The following is a 14,650-nucleotide window of genomic DNA, read 5'->3' as shown; positions in this document are numbered from 1 at the left end:
TGTTGGAACAATGTAGGTAAGGGAATTCGGCAAGTCAGATCCATAACTTTGGGATAAGGATTGGCTCTAAGGGCTGGTCGGTTGGGCTGCGGCGTGAAGCGGGCCGGGCGCTCTCTGCGGCTGGACGGGCGCCTCACTCCGGGGCGGCAGCGATTCAGGATGCGAGCCGAGCCCTTCCTGTGGATCGCCCCAGCTGCGGTGGTCGCCTCTCTCCGTGCCCCCTCCCAGGGGGGGCGGGCTGGATTCTGCCTCGGCCGGCAACTAGCAGCTGACTTAGAACTGGTGTGGACCGGGGGAATCCGACTGTTTAATTAAAACAAATCAATGCAAAGGCCTGAGGCGGTGTTGACGCGATGTGATTTCTGCCCAGTACTCTGAATGTCAAATTGAAGAAATTCAATGAAGCACGGGTAAACGGCAGGAGTGGCCTATGTATTGCTAGACTCTGTGTAGAGAAGTCTATAGAGACAGGCCAAACAAGGTTCTATCATGGCAGCGAGCATGATAGTGAGAAATTGCAAAGCAAACAAACCCAATTCCAGATGGGGTAGTTCCTGGAGGATAAAAACCCCATTAAGATGGCGTAAGGAGGTGCTGTATTTCCCAGAAATCATTAACCTCCTCGACAAATTTGACAAACCAGCACCCGCTTCAAATAATGCAACAAGCAACAACGATTCAGATCACGATATAGGCCTTAGTTTACCCTCTGTAGCAGAAGAAGACACAACAGTAGACATTAGCAAATCCATCGAGTTTGTGGCCTCCTCAGCCAACAATGACATTGGTTCAACAAACTTTGAAAATCTTCCCAATGTGTACCAGGTCAGCAAAGATGTAATAACAAAGAAAAGTGACTACACAAAGAAAGTCACTTATTGGAAATACCCAAACGAAAAATATAAATGTGACTTTTGTGGAGACATAATGGGAACTTTTAAAGAACTGAGAAAACATGTCTCCAACAAAGGCTTCTATCTTAAAACGTACTGCTCAAAATGTGACAAAGAAGTTGAATACCACAATATTGCATGCCATTATGCCAAATGTAAAGGAAGACCTCAAAAAGGTGAGCTGCAATTCCTGTGCAGCTTCTGTGATCTCAGATTTGGAACAAAGATTAGTGTTTCTCAACATGCTCGGCATGCGCATCCAAGAGCGCAAAATGAGGCTAGACTAGCAGCACAAGCAAGCAGCAAACCGGTAAACTTATGGTTACAGGAAGAAATACTGCTACTAGCAGAATTGGAAAAAGTATATGAAAACAAGAAGAATATTAATGCGCTGATGGCTCCACATTTTGACAATAAAAACCGAAAACAAATTGCAGACAAAAGAAGAGAAAGAAGAGATACAAGAAAAAAATCGGCAAAAGATGTACTGCGAGCATCAAATGTTTCTGAAAATGACTCTTGCGATGAACCAGAGGTTACAGTGGAAGTAACAACAGAAAAGCGCAGAGACATTATCAATCGCAAATGTGCGCAAAAAATCAAGAACTTTGATGAACTGAAAGATAGAATCACAGAAATCGAGAATTACACCCAAAACGTAGAGCAACACGATGCTGCTATGGATCTGATGGATGAGGTAGTGACTTATATCTCAGAAAACACCACTGGTATAAGTCCTGCACCAGCAAGTGTACCAACAAATGAACCAGCAAGTGAACTCAATAATGAGCCTATGAACTCTGCTCAAGATGAGCATTAGAATGCCCCAGAAGGGAACAAGATTGTAGGAGAGTAGGGTCTGCTTCCTATGGTCACCCCCACTTTTTGCTGTGATTTTCTGGTTTTTTGACTTTAGTGTGGCTGTGGGCCTGCTAATAAGACCCACAGCCCAACTGTTCTCTCTCTAAATTGATACCATGGACTTTAGGTACATACCTGATTGGGTATTGTGTCACCTTGGTGAGCCCCATATAGTGTACCATAGGTACCCAGGGCATAGGTGCATCCAAGGCCTACCAGGGGCTGCAGCATGTATTATGCCACCCCTGTCTGGCCATAAAAACTGACACCACATGCTGATCACTCAGCTTGGGTAAGGTGGTGTAATCACACCTTACTTAGATATAGTATACCTATATCTACCCATATATATAGGCACATATGCACCTATAAGTCACTCCTATGGTAGGCCTCGACAATCCTGGAGGCAGAGTGCTTGGTTTTATGTGAGAGGGTACCCTAGCATGAGCTGAGCCCTTCTACAGCTTTCGGAACCATCTCTTTATAGCTGTTCTATGATATAGTCATACCATATACTCTTAAGTGCATTATAATCCTAGCGGTTAATGCTAAATTGGTTTGGTTTAATAAAAACATGTCGTGTAAGGTATCAAACACTTTGGAATACTACCGCCAATCCTGGCAGCAGGGGTAGCATTCCACCCTTCTAGAGGGAAAAGACATGTATGTTACTGCTTTACCCGGTTAAAGTTAAACAGAGCCTCAGCATCACAAAATGGATGCTGCTGCCACAGACACGAGTCTGACCTCCTGCTGCTGGACAAAACTCTGGCAAGGGAGGCCTGGACAATAGGTTTCCTGTCGAGGGAGGTGCTAGCACCTCCCCAGACAGCCTGTAGTGTATTCGGGCAGGGTGGGTTGACACTGCCTGGGGCAATCAAGGTGCTCCATGTATAGCCTGGTTCAAACCAGTTGCTGGGCTCTCCAGCCCTGCTCTGGTGTGAAACTGGGCAAAGGGAAAGGGGTGTAACCACCCTCTTCCCAGGTCCACCCATAGGAGGGACCTAGCAGGTAATCCAGCCCATTTTCTTAGTATAAAGATAGGTGCTGTGTCCCCAGGACTTTAGATTATCCTGGAATGAAACTCTGATACAAAACTCTTGGACCTTTGACGTTCTATTTCGACTAGAAGACTGAATACATCTCCCTTGTGGTCAAGGAGTGACCACCCTGTGAAAACAGGCACCACCAGTGATTTGCCAGTCTGCTTTGTTGAGGCTCCCGCCGGAACCCGAAGACGCAGCGACACAGGAACTAGACTTCCAGACTTCTCTGACTCTGACTCAGACCCACATCCGCAGCAAAGCTAAGACCCGTGGCGGACACGAGAGACGTGAGACTGGACACCCTGGACATCACCTAAGCAGGGTCTAGAAATCTCACCCGTGGCACAACCTGCTTTTGGAGAGGCCAAAGTGGGGAACAGGAAAACCAAAAGGCTACGCGTGGACGATAATCCCACAGGCAGGCAGCGGCGACTACTGTTCACCCCCCCAGGTACCGGGTTGCACCGCCCAGTGTGATAGACATTATGGGAGGACTAGGCCAACGCACGGTGCAAAGCAACAGGCTGGACAGATTACCTATTACTGCATGTATTTTACTAACGCGGACCCAGGACCGAATGCTTCGCTCTACATACAGTAGTTGAGGCAAAATTACATCATTTGGGGAGACCCTCTCCTTTCGTTTATTTGGCCAGCATGACCTAACCAGGCGATAGGAAGAAGCAAAGCAAATTATGGGTACTTATGGAAGCAGGACTTAACTGAAATTACGAATAAAAGACTACACAAAAAGCCTTCAAGAAGTCTCGTGGAGACGAAACGAGCCGTGTCGTCTATGATCATGATTTTTAATTAAATGAAAATATCATCAATCAAAATAAAGAAAGAAGAACTTTTTCACACAATCAGAAGTCTCCAGCCAATTGATTTTCTTTGGGAGTATATTTATTGTGTTTGCAATTAACACTGTTTCTAATTTGTGTAAAATATGGAATGCACCATATCATTCTTGATATTCTGAATATATGGGTATGTGCTGAGCTTCTTTTTGAATTTGTTATTTATTTTGGTTTTCCAAAATATCAAGGGTGCTAGGAAGGTCAGGCACCCAGCTCACGCACTACCACTGAAGATTTAAACTACCTAGAACCACTAAAATACTGGTGCAGGTCTAGGGTGCCTTGACCTTTTTTTGTGTGTGCTAGACTGGCAAGGTGCAGTATAATACCCAGGAGACTCCGGGTGGAGGCAGCGAGGGAGAACTGACACCTAAGCAGGGTCTAGAAATCTCACCCGTGGCACAACCTGCTTTTGGAGAGGCCAAAGTGGGGTACAAGAAAACCAAAAGGCCACGCATGGACGATACTCCCACAGGCAGGCAGCGGCGACTACTGTTCTCCCCCCAGGTACCTGGTGGCACCGCCCAGTGTGATAGACATTATGGGAGGATTAGGCCAACGCACGGTGCAAAGCAACAGGATGGACAGATTACCTATGACAAAGACCATCCTGCCACACCAGAGACACTTGCAGACAGCGGAGATGGCTCACAGACCATGAAACCTAAGGAGGTCACCCTGCAGGACATAATGGCCACCCTACACCAGGTACAAACATCTATTGGCACTATATCCACAGACATTATGCTGCTATGCGCTGATGTTTCCAAGATGAGTATGAGAATAGCGGAGGTTAAATCTACCACAGCAGCACTCACCACAGACACAGCGACTCTGCAGCCACAAATCAGAAAACGAACTGGCACATAAGCAAATGACGGACAAGCTTGATGATCAGGAGGGCCTCTTAAGGAGTAACAACGTAAGCCTGGTTGTGGTCCAGAATGCATGAGGGGACCGGCTCTGGACCTCTTTGTAGAAGACCACATCAAGACTCAACAACAGCCATGTGGGCTATCCAGCTTCTTTTCCATGGATAGGGCCCACCAAGGGCCTGGAGGAAGACCCCGACCTGGAGTCCCACCCAGGCCCATAATAGCACGCGTATTCAATTTCTGAGATTGGGATACGATCCTGCAGGCAACACGCATTGCCCCCGCAATACATGTTGAAAACTGGACTGTGACCCCTTATCCAGACTAAACGGAAGCGGTGACCAAGCTGCGCCATAATTTCTTGGACGTCAAGAAAGAACTGCACAATAGAGAACTTAAGTATGCAATGCTGTGCCCTGCGAAACTGAAAGTGGAGGCAGAAGGGAAAACCTGGTTCTTTACAACACCGGCAGAGGCCCATGACTGGCTGGGGGGTTGGCGCCTGGCCGCAGGGCCCAGGAGACAGGGACAGAGACAGAGGCACCCAGCAATGACATCGGGGTCGTCAGATGCAAGAGAGTCGGAAGCCGCTGGTGGCACTCTACAGAACGCAGATGAGAACTCAGATTGATGTTGCGCACGGCGAACCATGAGAATGAGCGGGGAAAACCCACAGAAAAATGGGCGCAGAGACCAGGCAACGCCATATGTTGATGTGAGAAATCCACTGACCAAGATTTACTGGATATACGAACTAATGTCACCTGTGACACTTGTTATTGCAGCAGTGACATTGAGCTGTGAGAAATTGGCCATTGAAAAATACAAGTTTAAGGGAGGAACCTCAGGAGATCGCTGAATGGCTCTCCCCCCTCATGCAAGTACAAAGTTCTGGGAATTAAGCACTCTGCTAAGTTGGGTGGCGGGTAGATCTGAGTCTGCCCTGGAAGGAGGCAGGGAGGAGGGAGGGGGTAGAGGTCTGTTAATAGGGTTATCAATTGGTTTGTTACAAATGCATTGTGATGGACTTGATGGCATACAGGATGGCAACCTGACACAGATACTACAAGACACTCTACACTCTTACATAGCTACTGACACATACGACACAAACAGATATATTCACGGATGTTTCGAACACTCAGTCCTTAAACTTTAGGGCCACGCTACATCCTTTCACTGTACTGTCCTGGAATGTAAATAGGCTGGGTGACAAGATAAAAAAGGGACTGGTTCTACAATACATCAAACACAGAGGCCCGGCTGTTGCGCGGATGCAGGAATCGCATTTGATGGACTCCGCCTGTAAGGCCTTGGATAGATGGGGCTACAAAAAAGCAGCACACTCGGAATTCACCTCTGGTTCTCGGGGGGGGGGGATCCTGGTCCATAAACATTTCCCACTGATAATAACTGGGTCATGGACTGATGACCAAGGACGATTTGCAGCTATATCATGTCAGTAGGAGGGACGGTCGTACAATCTGGTATCAGTCTATGTCCCACCAACGCTGCATCAGTCAACCTTCCCGGCCCTGGGGAAATTCTTATCACTCCCGCAGGGTGAACTTTAACACTACAATTGATGCATCCATAGATAGAAAACCCCCTAGAGAATTCAGTAGTTCAAATCTTAATTTAGTGTACTTTGTTAACGCCGTTGGTCTCATCGATGTCTGGAGAGCCAGGTACCCACTGTAGCGACAATGTACTTTCCACTCGGGAGTACCCAATACTCTTTCAAGAATAGACTAACTATTTACATTGGAAGCAGGGCTGGAAAGGGTATTAGAGATACTACATTTACCCAGGGGCATCTCAGACCACTCACTAGTGCTCATTACACCTACACCTTGGGACAACGATGACTGTTTCCGCTCTAAATGCATGATTGGGAAAGGTCTGCTCACAACCACAGAGCAATATTACGCAGAAAATTAACACTCTGCAAGGCTCCCTCTCCAACAATGCTGTTGGAGGTATATAAAACTGTATTACATGGGCAGGCAATGTCACTAGTTACAAGGCATAAAAAGTTACAAAAACAGCAGATTGAGACACTAGAACATGAGGTAACCCAGGCAGATGCCGACCATGCCACAGAGACCAACGATGACACGACACATAGGTTAAATTTAGTGCAACAGGAATACAGGGCCTTCGCATGGGAGGAGGCAAAATCCAAACTCACCAACACACACCGTACTATTCACAAGCTTGGTGATAAAGCATGCAAGCTCCTAGCCTGGCTGGATAGAAAGGAACCTGGTAAGCATGCTCCACCATAAAGCATGATGACAGTAAGTTCCTTGGCATGAGGGCGGTGAGCCACTGAGTGATGAAGTGGGTCATGGAGGCACCCTCACACCCCTAAGTCAGGCCCACAAAGCGCAGATTGTTGCGTTGTGCTCGACTCTCTGAATCTTGCACCCTGGAGGCCAGCTCCTGCGACACCAAAGTAAGTGAATTGACTTTTTTCTGGGGTTGGAAACCGTGTCTTCTACTGTCGAGACCCTTGTCTCCGCCTCGGTGGTGCGATCAACAGCCTTATGGAAATCCTGGCACAGGAATGAAACTTCTGACCCCACTGCACCAATCTTGGCATCCAGCATGTCCCTTGGCCCTATTAATCACCGCTAGGAGTGCCGCATTGTCGGATGTTGAGCCTGCTGCCTCAACGCCCAAGGAGCCCCCAGTGGGCGTGCTGAACTAGTCCCGGGTACCCTATTTGGGGCCAGCTCAGCCAGGCCTGCCCCTGCCCATCGTGGAGGAGGTCAAAATGGTTACAGCCGCTCACGGAGGATAAGCTGTAGTCACAGGTTTGTATACCCACCGTGGGAGGTGTTGCCACAATGGGGTAGAGAATCTTTTGGATCGTGAAATGCCACAACCAAAGGCCTTGGGACGAAAGTGTCTTAAGATGGAGGGCCACCGGCCCGATCAGGCATGATCCACCATACGCATGCCACCTCACACTTACACCTCCCTCGAAGTGCGCCCACCGGCAAAGGTTCTGGTCACACCCCTCCATGTGGGTCGCGGTCGTCTCACCAACCTAATCATGACTCGTGGAGGGGCCACAAGCCAGGCGGCGCCGCGAGCCACGGTGTTAAGGCAGGCCACAGGATGACCATGCTACCGTAAATGCCTTCCTGCCAGGACCTTCTCCAGGCCACTACAGGCCGGGCGCAGCAAAAGGGAAAGAACCAAGGCAGGTTGAGGCCCCATCAGCCATTCATTGAGCAGTAGGGCCGTAAAGCCTGATGTCCAGGCTCCACCCAAAGGTTGACAGGAGCGTGCAGCCGCTGTGCCAGGGGATCCAGGAGCAGGAATCAGAAAAGAGGCCCCGGCTCAGGCCCACCCGCAATCACAATGTCGCTTTCTGGCTGGGGGGGGGGTGCACCGCCTGCAGGGTATGGAAGGGGGGCCATTGGCAGCTATACGTAGGGCAGCAGGCATGACTTGAACCAGCACCACATGGAGCGCTCACCTCATGGGCTGCTGTCCAGCCCCGATTCCCTCTGATGTGTCTTACTATGACGCCGAGGCCGGATGGATATCGCGGGCCTATGCACCACATGCGGCCTGCGCAAGGAGTCGCCGCCTGGATCTGATCACGAGAACCTTCACAGCAATGATAGCCCAGCAACCGTTGAGAGTTCAGGGCCCCGGCCGTGTTGCCTCTCAGGAAGATCCCGGCCGCACCGTTTCTCAGGCATTTGTGGCTGATGGTGGATTCTCGGGTGGGGGAGGGGCCGGCTCCCACCGGTGCTGGGCCAAGTCCACTGCCGTCTCCCCCGTGCAGGGGTACAGGGTGTCAGGTCGCCCCCTGCTTCTCTGTACCGCTCACATTCGGCCCAGATCCCAGCCTCCAGCTCCACCAAGATGGCTTTGCACTGCACCCTGGGCACAGGAAGGGTGACTCGTCTGGCACCCAGCCTGCGTTTGCTCGCCAGACACCACTCCCTCCGTAGCTCAGCCGCCGCCGGCAATGAAAAGCAAGGTTCCTTACTCGGTCAGGGGCACAAGCCTCGCTGATGACCGACAAGCTACCTGACCTGGAGCTGGATAGACCAGGCATTACGCCGTGACTAATAGATCAAACCATTACACATCCTGACCTAAAATCGTATTAATACTGCCCTGAAGAAGCCCCAGGCCTGCTGGCCATTTAGGGGTGAAACACGTGTTGGCTGTTCACTTGATGTGCCAATAAATACGCTTTGCACAAACTAACGCGTATGATTGGAATTACTCCAAAGAATTAACATTTAAATCTTCAAGCCCCAGCACAACTCTTCTATTCGCTGATGGAGCACCTCTGAGCAGGATTTTGGCAGGATTTCGATCAGATAACCCGGTTAGGCTGCGGCTGCCATGATGGCTCTCCTGGCCAAGCCCCAGAAAAGCCATCTTTAAGGGATCATGAGGGCTCTTTGAGCCCATCGGACCCCTTCAGAATCCCCGGTTGGTTTTAACTCTGACTGCTATCATCATAATTAGGGGTGGGCGACATTGGCGTAGCGCCACTACGTACATTTTTGGAAAAATGTGTGGAAAACGAGCGAACGGGCAGGCTCCCGGATTTCCCTGGCCTGGCTGGGTTGGGAAGCAGGGACTGGCCCCATTGCCTGGGTTTCTACCAGGGTCTGGGGTTTGGGAGGCCCCGTTCTACGGCCTGCCAAGTGTCCATCTGCCCGGGACAACGGTCCCTGGTGCAGAGCCCCGGAGACCTGCAAGGGCAGGCGGGAGCCCTACCGCTATGGGACCTGGACAGCCCTCTCCCGGGTGTCTAGGCCAGAGAGCTTCGGTGGTCCTCCCCGTGCCTGAGGTCCAGCCGGGACCCCTGAGCCTTCCTGGATGCAAAGCCCACAAGCCCTGCGTGGGCAGCCAGGAGCCCTACTGCCTACTGCGAAGGCTCGGGCAGGCAGAGGAAAGTCCTTTCACTACCGGCCATCTGGTTGCACCTTTCCCCACGGCCATCTGGTCGCACACAAGGCTTTCCAATGGGGAGACCAGATGGCCGGGCTGCCCTGGAAGTTCCAATGAGGGCTCATTTGCATCCCCGATCCCAGCCAGGGCTCTGGAGGTCATATGCATCTGGGCCTATGGTCCCCTGAGTCTCTTAGTGTTCATGGGTTCCCAGAAAGAGGGGTAACCTTCCTCCAGATTACTAGGGACAAGGTAACCTGGGACCCCTCTCGGCCTAGCGGTCCTCAGCTGGGTGGGCCAGGATGCCGCCCCAGCCCTAGGTCCGTCCCTGGGCCTGCGGTGTGGCAGGCTGCCCTTGATGGGGTCCGTTGGGCCCGGGGAGTCTCCCTCTGATGGGCTGGGTCCAGGGGCCCCGGGGAAGGTGGCCTCCCCACTCCAGGCTCCGTCCTCGGTCCTGCTGCGTGTCAGGGTGCCTGAACGAGGTCCAGCAGGCCTGGGGACGCTTCCTCTTTGCCTCTGGGACTCTGGCTTCGGTATTCCAGCCCAGGGCCCGTTCCCCAGCGTGCTGCCCCACCAAAGGCCCGGGACAGGGTTCCATCATGCCCAGGAAACCTTCCCTTGCTTGGCTGGGTTCAGGGGCTCCCTGCGGCCCGGGGAGGTTGGCCACCCCACCCTGGGCTCCTTCCTCAGTCCCGCGTGTGGCAGGGTGCCTGGTATGGTGTCTGGCGGGCCAGGACAGGCTTCCCCCTTTGCCCCTGGGCCTGGGAGCCCTGTCTGGGTCCAGGGGCCCTGCCCCGTCCCCCAGCCTGCCGCACTGACAACAGCCCAGGACGGGGTTCCGTTGTGCCTGGGGAGCCTCCCCTTGCTTGGCTAAGTTCAGGAGCTCTGGCCTGGGCCCAGGAGGGCACCGGGTAGGGTGGCCTCCCCATCCCAGGCTCTGTCCTCGGTCTTGCTGTGTGGCACGGTGCCTGGGATGGTGTCCGGCAGGCCCGGGGAGGCGTCCGCAGCGCCTCTGGGCCTGAGAGACCCGGCTGGGTCCAGGGACCCGCCGGGCCCCGGGTTGGGTGCTCCAACCCTTGGCCCTGTCCCCAGCCTGCCGCTCCACCAAGGGCCCAGGACAGGGGTCTGTCGGTCCTGTGCACGCTTCCCCTGCTTGTGAAGGTGTCCGTGGGTCCCTTGCGATGGTCCTTTTTCTCCAAGTTTGCTCAGTAAGACCTCCGTGAGGTCTGGCGATGCTGAGACGGGGGAAGGCAGCACCCGGCCCGACCTGCCTGGGGGCCCCGGTACGCACCTGCCTCTCAGCCCCTACCCAATGGTCCTTTTTCTCCGAGTCTGCTTGCTCCGGAGAAGGCAGGGACGCTAAGCCAGAATACCCCCTGCACAGGGTGGCCTGCCATGGGAATGCCCCAGCCGTACTCTGATCCATTGGGCACTCTTGGTCCTTTTAGAGATGGTCTGCTTGGCCAGCCTCAGCTGTTGTTTCGAGCAAAGCGCTTCCACCCCACATGGACCGTCCGACTCGAGGGCCTGCCGCCTGGTGGGAGACCCTACACAGCAGAGTGACGGCCGAGTGGCCCCGGTAGCTAGTGCCCCCCAGTGGTTTGACCGGAGCAGGAGGGGTCTGGTGGCACCAGGCCCTTGGATGCTGCTGCCCAGCAGGTCCGAAGACCTTGCGCACCACGCCATCACCCCTCTATGCCCAGCACATTTCCACAGAAGCTTGGAACGACTGTTCAGAGGGGTGCCTCTGCCGCTAGGCGAGGCCGAGTGAAACCCTGTGGCGCAATGAAGGTGAGGGCTGGTGCGCACCAGCTGAAGTGGGATCCTGCCGTGCTTCCAGTGGCAGGCGCATTTCCGGCCCCTCTCACCCGCTCCTTTGGGGAGGTGGAGCATGAGCGTGCGTGATAGGACACGAAAGATGGTGAACTATGCCTGGGCAGGGCAAAGCCAGAGTTAATTCTGGTGGAGGTCTGTAGCGGTCCTTACATGCAAATCGGTCGTCCGACTTGGGTATAGGGGTGAAAGACGAATTGAACCAACTAGTAGCTGGTTCCCTCAGCATAGCTGGGGCTCGGAGCCCTCAGTTTTATGTGTTAAAGCGAATGATTAGAGGTCTTGGGGTCGAAACAATCTCAACCTATTCTATAACTTTAAGTGGGTAAGAAGCCCGGCTCGCCGGCGTGGAGCCGGGGATTGAATGCGAGTGCCTAGTGGGCAACTTTTGGTAAGCATAACTGGCAATGCGGGATGAACTGAACGCTGGTTCAAGGTGCCCGATGCCGACGCTCATCAGACCCCAGAAAAGGTGTTGGTTGATATGGACAGCAGGACGGTGGCCATGGAAGTCAGAATCTGCTAAGGAGTATGTAACAACTCACCTGCCGAATCAACTAGCCCTGAAAATGGATGGCGCTGGATGGTCGGGCCCATACCCGGCCATCACTGGCACTAAGAGCAGCGGGGGCTAAGCCGCGAGGATTAGGAGGGGCGCTGCGGTGCGCACTGGAGCAGGGGGGAGAGGGCCCAGGTGGAGCAGTTGCAGTTGCAGATCTTGGTGGTGCTAGCATATATTTAAATGAGAACTTTGAAGGTCGAAGTGGAGAAGGGTTCCATGTGTACAACAGTTGAACATGAATAAGTCGATCCTAAGAGATGGGCGCCCGCCATTCAGAAGGGACGGGTGATGGCCTCGTTGCCCTTGGCCGATCGAAAGGGACTCTGGTTCAGACCCCGGAACCCGGAGTGGCAGAGTCGGGCCCCCTTGCGGCGTCTATTACGGTAACACTAACGATCCCGTAGAAGCTGGCGGGAGCCTCAGGAGAGTTCTCTTTTCTTTGTGAAGGGCAGGGCACCCTGGAATGGGTTCACCCCGAGAGAGGGGCCCAAGCCTTAGACAGCAATGCAGTTCGAGCGGCACCTGGTGAGCTCTCGCTGGTCCTTGAAAATCCAGGCGAGATGGCCGGGCCGTACCCATATCCGCAGCAGGTCTCCAAGGTGAACAGCCTCTGGCATGTTGGAACAATGTAGGTAAGGGAATTCGGCAAGTCAGATCCATAACTTTGGGATAAGGATTGGCTCTAAGGGCTGGTCGGTTGGGCTGCGGCGTGAAGCGGGCCGGGCGCTCTCTGCGGCTGGACGGGCGCCTCACTCCGGGGCGGCAGCGATTCAGGATGCGAGCCGAGCCCTTCCTGTGGATCGCCCCAGCTGCGGTGGTCGCCTCTCTCCGTGCCCCCTCCCAGGGGGGGCGGGCTGGATTCTGCCTCGGCCGGCAACTAGCAGCTGACTTAGAACTGGTGTGGACCGGGGGAATCCGACTGTTTAATTAAAACAAATCAATGCAAAGGCCTGAGGCGGTGTTGACGCGATGTGATTTCTGCCCAGTACTCTGAATGTCAAATTGAAGAAATTCAATGAAGCACGGGTAAACGGCAGGAGTGGCCTATGTATTGCTAGACTCTGTGTAGAGAAGTCTATAGAGACAGGCCAAACAAGGTTCTATCATGGCAGCGAGCATGATAGTGAGAAATTGCAAAGCAAACAAACCCAATTCCAGATGGGGTAGTTCCTGGAGGATAAAAACCCCATTAAGATGGCGTAAGGAGGTGCTGTATTTCCCAGAAATCATTAACCTCCTCGACAAATTTGACAAACCAGCACCCGCTTCAAATAATGCAACAAGCAACAACGATTCAGATCACGATATAGGCCTTAGTTTACCCTCTGTAGCAGAAGAAGACACAACAGTAGACATTAGCAAATCCATCGAGTTTGTGGCCTCCTCAGCCAACAATGACATTGGTTCAACAAACTTTGAAAATCTTCCCAATGTGTACCAGGTCAGCAAAGATGTAATAACAAAGAAAAGTGACTACACAAAGAAAGTCACTTATTGGAAATACCCAAACGAAAAATATAAATGTGACTTTTGTGGAGACATAATGGGAACTTTTAAAGAACTGAGAAAACATGTCTCCAACAAAGGCTTCTATCTTAAAACGTACTGCTCAAAATGTGACAAAGAAGTTGAATACCACAATATTGCATGCCATTATGCCAAATGTAAAGGAAGACCTCAAAAAGGTGAGCTGCAATTCCTGTGCAGCTTCTGTGATCTCAGATTTGGAACAAAGATTAGTGTTTCTCAACATGCTCGGCATGCGCATCCAAGAGCGCAAAATGAGGCTAGACTAGCAGCACAAGCAAGCAGCAAACCGGTAAACTTATGGTTACAGGAAGAAATACTGCTACTAGCAGAATTGGAAAAAGTATATGAAAACAAGAAGAATATTAATGCGCTGATGGCTCCACATTTTGACAATAAAAACCGAAAACAAATTGCAGACAAAAGAAGAGAAAGAAGAGATACAAGAAAAAAATCGGCAAAAGATGTACTGCGAGCATCAAATGTTTCTGAAAATGACTCTTGCGATGAACCAGAGGTTACAGTGGAAGTAACAACAGAAAAGCGCAGAGACATTATCAATCGCAAATGTGCGCAAAAAATCAAGAACTTTGATGAACTGAAAGATAGAATCACAGAAATCGAGAATTACACCCAAAACGTAGAGCAACACGATGCTGCTATGGATCTGATGGATGAGGTAGTGACTTATATCTCAGAAAACACCACTGGTATAAGTCCTGCACCAGCAAGTGTACCAACAAATGAACCAGCAAGTGAACTCAATAATGAGCCTATGAACTCTGCTCAAGATGAGCATTAGAATGCCCCAGAAGGGAACAAGATTGTAGGAGAGTAGGGTCTGCTTCCTATGGTCACCCCCACTTTTTGCTGTGATTTTCTGGTTTTTTGACTTTAGTGTGGCTGTGGGCCTGCTAATAAGACCCACAGCCCAACTGTTCTCTCTCTAAATTGATACCATGGACTTTAGGTACATACCTGATTGGGTATTGTGTCACCTTGGTGAGCCCCATATAGTGTACCATAGGTACCCAGGGCATAGGTGCATCCAAGGCCTACCAGGGGCTGCAGCATGTATTATGCCACCCCTGTCTGGCCATAAAAACTGACACCACATGCTGATCACTCAGCTTGGGTAAGGTGGTGTAATCACACCTTACTTAGATATAGTATACCTATATCTACCCATATATATAGGCACATATGCACCTATAAGTCACTCCTATGGTAGGCCTTGACAATCCTGGAGGCAGAGTGCTTG

The 14,650-nt window shown here is 51.7% G+C and overlaps 1 pseudogene; it reads left to right on the top strand.

Annotated features, from left to right (window-relative positions):
- Nucleotides 1-11,200: 11,200 nt before the first annotated feature.
- LOC147701020 (28S ribosomal RNA) lies at nucleotides 11,201-12,478 on the top strand (annotated as a pseudogene).
- Nucleotides 12,479-14,650: the final 2,172 nt, after the last annotated feature.

Source organism: Lissotriton vulgaris, chromosome 7 (assembly GCF_964263255.1).
Source record: "Lissotriton vulgaris chromosome 7, aLisVul1.2, whole genome shotgun sequence".
In the NCBI taxonomy this organism is placed as follows: Eukaryota; Metazoa; Chordata; class Amphibia; order Caudata; family Salamandridae; genus Lissotriton; species Lissotriton vulgaris.
The sequence above is the reverse complement of the archived record's forward strand: the minus strand, read 5'-3'. Positions and strand labels throughout refer to the sequence as shown.